The sequence below is a fragment of the Pteropus vampyrus genome, unplaced genomic scaffold, assembly GCF_000151845.1.
Source record: "Pteropus vampyrus isolate Shadow unplaced genomic scaffold, Pvam_2.0 Scaffold226, whole genome shotgun sequence".
Classification (NCBI taxonomy): domain Eukaryota; kingdom Metazoa; phylum Chordata; class Mammalia; order Chiroptera; family Pteropodidae; genus Pteropus; species Pteropus vampyrus.
Window position 1 is genome coordinate 1,454,071 of NW_011889007.1, and position 7,254 is coordinate 1,461,324.

Genomic DNA, 7,254 nt, shown 5'->3' on the forward strand with positions numbered 1-7,254 from the left:
AGCCAGGAAGCTGCTTCTCTGGTAAATCTCCTGCAGGCGCAGGAATAACCCTGTAGGAGGAAAAAAGCAATGGTGGCCAGGGCCGGGGAAGGGCCATGGCTATGGGTTAATGTGAAGAAAAATCATTAAGACTTCCAAATGTTACCCTACCACACTAATAATTAAAATAAGGTCATTGGGGTGGACCCTAATCCACTGTGACTGATGTTCTTATAAAAATCGGGACACAGACATTTACAGGCCACGTGGAGACACAGGGAGAAGAAGACCATCTACAAGCCAAGGAGAGAGGCCTCGGAAGAAGCCAACCCTACCAATGCCTTGATTTCAGACTTCGAGTTTCCAGACTGTAAGACAATAAATGTCTGTTTATTGTCTAATGTGACAATCTAATGGGATTCTAACAATCTAGGTGATCATAACATGGTGTGATGCATTTCCCAATGAAGGAAGCATGAAGGCGATGGGAATGGAGATATATCTAACTCGATCTTCGGTTGGGGGATAGTTAGGGAGGGCTTTCTGGAAGAGGAAACATCGAAGGTGGCACCAGAACAATAAGCTGGAGTTATTAAAGAAAAATGGGGGAAATATTTTTAGAGGGAGGTACAAGGAAGGGTATGCCTTGTGCGTTCTGGGAACTGCAAGGGGTTCACTTTTCTTTGGAGGAGAAGGGTGAGAGGGAGGGGCTGGAGAAGTTGGACCAAGCCCAGGAAGGCATGACACAGGACCTGCCTTCTTATGCATCCCCCAGAGGGGCCAGGAAGAGTGGGGATGACTGGCTGAAGGAGACCCTTCTTGCTGGTGTGTTGGGATGATGAGGCCTTCGGTGTTACCTGGAGCGTCCCACTGATGGTTAGGAAATTGGGTTCAAGGGAACAGCTGCCATCCCAATATGCTGGTAGCCCCAAATTAAGGCCAGAGAGGTTCAAAGCAACATACGGCAGCCCCACAATGCCCTAACTTGGAAGTTCTCTGACACCGGCTGTCAGTTACATCTGGCTGCCTGGGGACACAGTTCTGGAGGCCAGAAGTCCAAGATCAAAGCGTCAGAAGGGCCCTGTTCCCTCTGAAGATGCCAGAGAAAAATCTGTTCCAGGCCTCTCACACGACATCCTCCCCGTGTGCATATCTGTGTCCAAATTTCTCCCTCTTATAAGGACACCAGTCATGGTGGATTTAGGGCCCACCCAGCTCTAGTGTGGCCTCAGATGAACTCATTATATCTGCAGAGACCCCATTTCCCAATAAGGTCCCCTTCTGAAGTGCTGAAGGTTAGGGATTTGGGATGCTATTCAACCCACAGCACACATGTAGTGTGTACAAAGGCCCTCATTAAGATATCCCATACACCACAGGCTGGGCACACAGATTTGTATTAAGAAACATCCCCCACAACCCCCGAATGCAAACAAATGGGTAAATACATGAAAGAGACTGGCAAACATACATAGAAGGACACAGACAGGCAAAAAGTATTTGCCCACATACAGTGCAGGCAGACAGCTCTGGAGACACGCAGCACTGCACTACTTACCACTGCAAAATGCCAGCGGACCCTAGACCCAAACACTCTCCCTGCAAAACCAAACACACTGAAAGTGAATGGAAACACATACACACAGATGCAAAAATACCACCCCCTCCTTCAACAGGCAACTGTGTGCACGAGCATACATGTACACATGTAAAGTTAGCTTACGTAGACAGGGAGACGTATGTCGACCCAGCCAGGCACAGAAACACACTCAAAACACGATGCTGCCTCCCCTCACAACGGGCATCCCTGAAATGGACAGACGACAGACACATACCTCCTGATAGACTCACTCCTGCGTTCTACTGTGGGGACTTACAAACTTGGATGATGACACCCACATGTGAAATCAGTGGACAGACTTCACACGCAGGCCGATGCACACCCCCTGGATAAGACACATTTATAAACATCGCAGAGACACACACATGGGAAGACATTCCAAAGCAGGTAGCCCCAAATTAAAGCCAAGCTTGAGCCCTGGTGGATGGTATCAGTAGTGTTCCAGCCTCCTAGGCTGATACCTGGGTCCCTGCTTGGGGGAGGAGAGGGATAGCAGAGAAAGAAAATGTGTGTGTGCGTAGGTTTGTTCACAAGCCTGTCTACAAGAGCCCAGCAAAGAGATCCTGATACTTTTAACATCACGGCTGATGCCGTCATCATGCTGCTCAGGGATACCCCCAGTCGTTTGTTTCAGACCACAAGGGATGACCCACCCAGAGGGATGCACAGAGGCCTCGTTCCAGAATCTTGCTGGATACAAACACTTGGGGCTTTCTGAGGCCAGGATAGGGCAAGAGGGAGAAACACAGACCTGGAGTAGCCTAGAGGGATGAGCGTCTTCTCAGAAGAGGAGGTTAGATCTGGGCCTTTGAGGGGTAAGTTCATGCTTATACTATTCAGAGGGAAGGGAAACATACTGCAGGTGGAGGGGCTCTACCAGGGGCCTGTTTCTGGTCTGAAGCCTCTTCCCACTTCTTTAATCCCTTCCAGGGGCTTCCATGTGGGCTGTTGAGTCAGTACCCTGTATCTTCCGGAAGAGAAATGTTCACTCCAAAGGAATGACTCTCTAATGGTAGAATTTCAATGAAGTCAAGCACGGCACAGATTTTCTTTCTTTTTAAAATCAGTTTATTAAGTATAATTGACATAAAATTCATGCATAGTGAATATCTGCATCGCAATGAGTTTGGGAATAAGTATTTACCTGTGAAACCGTGACCACCACAAAGGCCACAAACATATCCATCACCTCCCAGTTTCCTCCTGTGGAGGGTTTTCACATGGGGCCCGTAATACTTCATGGGGACTACTGACTCGAGGGAAGCCTGTCCTGAGGGGCACCACTTGCTGCGTTGCCCTGGTGTTTGAGACTGAGGGCTCAGGTCCCCTGAGATCTTTCCCTGCTGTGTCTCCACAGCACCCACTTAACTCTGTGTGCTGCCCTCTACTGGACATTGCTGCTTTGGCTTCAGCACCCAGAGCTTTCTGTTTAGACTGTAAGGGGAGGCTTGATGTCGGGCTTACAAGTTTGAGGAAGATGGAAGCCACGGAGTAGGGTAATTTAATTAGCGGATTCGCCAACTTCTTGATGTAAATACACCCACCACGCTTGATTTCAACTCATTAATATCATCACCTCCCCTGTCTCCAGTCTCCCTCATGTCCAATTCACCTGGGAAAAACACAACCAACATCAGATAGCCCAGGAAACCAGGCTGAATACTTAGGATGGCCCACAGAGCCTTATGTAATTTGCATCTCCCTGCCTGTGCTGGCCCCATTCCCCCGCTGGAAGCAGGAAGGAGCAAGAGGAAAAGCTGAGTCAAGATGTGGCCTCAGCTCGAATTTACTTCAAGATTAGCTCTATGGAGAAAAATAATGTAGAGTAGCAGGCTAGAGAGTGTCTTGATGGTGGTGGGTGGTCACTGTTGATGGGTGGCCAGGGAAGGCCTCTCTGACTTGAGTGAATGGAGGGGCTGCACCATAGAAGAATGGGGATGAGAAAGGGTGTTTCAAGCAGAGGGAACAGCAAGAAACTGTTCAGTCAATACCCTGTATTTTCTAGAAGAGAAATGCATTTAGGCGAAGAAATAACTCTCTAATAGTGGAATTTCAGGCAATGAAATCAGATATTGGACAGATTCCCTTTTTTTAAAAACCACTTCACTGAGGTCTGGAGAATGAGCTCAGTGAGATCAAGAGGGATAGTAATAAGGTCAGAGTGGCCCAAAGTGGAGAGAGCAAGGATGGAAGTAGGAAGTGAGACAGGCAGGGACAGGCCCTGGTGAAAACTATCATTTTCCAACCATAATGAGAAGCCAATACTTCTGTATACAGCTGTGTTCTGTGCCTGGCTGAGGGGTAAGCGGGGCCTGAAGGTCGCCCTGAGCTACGCTTTATACTCCGGGAGCAGGGCTGCATCAGCTGGGTGGGGGCAGCTTTTTCTAATTCTCACAGAGACTTTGTGAAGGTCAACAGTGACTACCACAGGACACCATTGGAGGGTTTGAAATAACTTTATTATTTTTCTATTGTGGTAAAATATACATAAAATAAAGTCTACGGTTTTTACTATCATTAAGTCTACAGGTGAGCAGCACTAAGCACATTCGCATTGCTGTGCCACTGTCCCCACCATCCATCTCCAGAACTTTCTCATCTTCTCAAACTGACCCTCTGTCCCCATTACACACTTGCTACCCACCCTCCCCTCCCCCAGCCCCGGCTCCCACCATTCACTTTCTATCTCTATGAATTTGACTCCTTTGGGGACCTCATATAAATGGAATCATTTGGTATTTGTCCTTTTGTATCTGGTGTATTCACTGGGCATCATGTCCTCAAGTTTCATTCATGTTGTAGCAGGCGTCAGACTTCCTTTTAAAGGCTGAATAATATTCCACTGTCTGGATGGACCACATAGTGTTTATCCAGTCATCCTCTGATGAAAACTTGGATGGTTTCCACCTTTTTGCTACGATAAATAATGCTGCTCTGAACATGGGTGTACAGATTTCTGTTTGAGTTCCTGCTTTCAATTCTTTTGGGTATGTACCCCAAAGTGGAATTTATGGGTCATATGGTAATTCTACATTTAATTTCTCACGGAGCCGTCATGCTGTCTTCCACAGTGGCTGCACCATTTTCCAGTCCCACCAGCAATGTCCAAGGTCTCTAGTTTCTCCATCTCCTCACTAGCACTTGTGATTTTCTACTTGTTGTTTTTGTTGTTGTTAGATCATCATCCTAATGGGTGTGAAGTGGCATCTCCTTGTGGCTTTATTTGTATTTCCATAATGATCAGTGATGTCGAATCACCTTCTCATGGATTGGAGCATTTTGTGAGAAGATTCAGATTCGAGAATGAATGTAGTTGACTTGGAATTAGTATCAGGTTTGTCATCTAGAGTTTTCAAGGTTGATCTTTGAAAACTAGGGGCAGAATCTTTATACGATGGGTTTCTGCACCTTCTCTGTCTCCTATGATGTTTAAAGCAATACAAGTGGTACTGATTTTTGCAAGTCCTTTCCAACTCTGTGTCTAGTTCTTGAGAGCTTTAATTCATCTTGGGTCTCACTCTCTTGTGGCGCTTTCTCTGCAGTAAAGGCAAAAAGTAATAAATAGAATTTGAAAACTTTTGCCTTCTCAGTTGTCTGCAACCCTGACAGCATTGGCTCCCAATGATGAGGCCCTCTCTTCTCGCACTCAGAACTTCGAAAAGTCCCGTTTCCTTCATCAGTTCTTGTTGGTCTAGCTTGTTGTAGGCTGCGGTCTTTCTGAAGCCTCCTTCTGGGTTCTCGTCACCCCTACGTCCTGGTCCCTGGCTGCTACCATCTTCCTGGTTGGTTTTCTCTCTACCTCCTGGCCAGTCTTTATCAGTCTATTTTGTGACCCCCCACCTCTCTGCTCCTGTCTTTGTCTTTAAGTGCTCTGTTTTGGAACTTCCTCTTTCTACAAATACTTTGGGTAGAAAGTACTAGCTGCTATAACAATCAAGCTCCCCACTCCCAAATGCTTAACACAATAGACATTTATTTCTCACTCACTGAGTCATCCTACGTGGGTGCTCTTGGTTGGGTGGCTCTCCTGGATAGCAATCATTCAGGGACCCAGCTTTCTCCCATCTCATGCCTCTGTCATAACTGGTCCTCCCTAGATGTCTTCTGTGCGATCCTGTATCTGATTTGCAGATGGGACAAGAGAGGAAGGGAGGTTTGGAAGACTGGGTAGCATGTTTTTATGGGTCATTCTTGAAAATGGTGTCCATCACTTCCCCCTGCGTTCTCATTGGCCGGAGCTCAGTCACATGGCCATACCTGACTGCAAGTGAGGCTGGGAAGTGTGCTGTGGCCTCTGAGGAAGAGGATAAGAGTTTGCTGAAGGACTCCTGAGTCTCTGACCCACTAAGAGATCTCCATGGCTACAATTCCTCTATGTGAGCTCTTCCAATTTTTCTATCCTCAACACATTTCTGAGTCTAGATTCGGGCCTAATTAAATATGTCTTCCTGCTGGCTCAGGTGAGGGAGGGTCAAAGTCCAGGGGCCTGGGGAAAGGAGAGAAGTTTTACTAACGTTCAGTTAGCAAGTTTGTTCAGATTAATCACTGGAGACAAGCAGTTCAGCTCATCATCTATGAGGCAAAGGATGGGAATTTGGGGCGTGTGTCTTTACCTTGTCACAGGTACACAAAGGGATAGCTGTGAGTCATATATGATATACACAGGAAACAGTGGTTCTTTGTAGTTTTTCAGAACACAAAGAATTCACCATGTTCACTATTTCGAAGTGCACAATTGCATGGCATTTAGCACATGCACAGCATCTTACAACCATCACCTCTGTCTAGTTCTAGAACATTTTCACCGCCGCAAAAGAAACCTTCATGCCCATTGACAGTCATGCCCCACGTTTCCCTACCCCCACCCCCTGAAATCTACGAATCAGCTTGCTTTCCCTACAGATTTACCCATTCTGGATATTTCATATAAGTTGAATCATACAATACGTGACGCTTTGTGTCTGGCTTCTTCGCTGAGCACCACGTTTTCAAGGTCCGTCCACGTCATAGCGAGTGTCAGGGCATCGCTCCTTTTTACGGCTGAGTAACATTGCATGATAGCCATGGACCCCCATTGTGTTTATCCATTCATCTGGGCTCTTTCTACTTTTTGGCTGTTGGGAATAGTGCTTCTAGGAGTGCTTTTTATATTTATGAATTGTGGAAGAAAATCAAAAGAAGAATAATATCTCATGCTATGTGAAAAGAATATAAAATCCAAATTTCAGTGTCCATAGATCAAGTTTTATAGGCACGTGGCCCCTCCCATTCGCACCATCTATGGCTTCTTTCCCACTGAAAGGACGGAGGTGCCACTGAGACCGTACAGCTTTCAAAATTGAAAATATTTTCTCCCTGGCTCTTTATAGCAAAAGTTGCTGGACCTTAAACTAAGGGGTCACAAGGCTGATTTTCGGACATTTCCTTTGCAAACTCTACTTGGATGATATAATAAAACTTTATTAGTGACATTTGTTGTTATGTTCTCTCAGATTTCAGGAGATGCATCCTAACTGAGAGAGAGCCCCATTGTAATATCCTGTAGAAATAATACATGTGTGTATTTGTATGTATGTGTATGTAGTATATCATAATCAGGGTAGTAGCTGATGTATATTTCCTGTGTACTTGTTCCTCTGCTAAGTTATAATGAA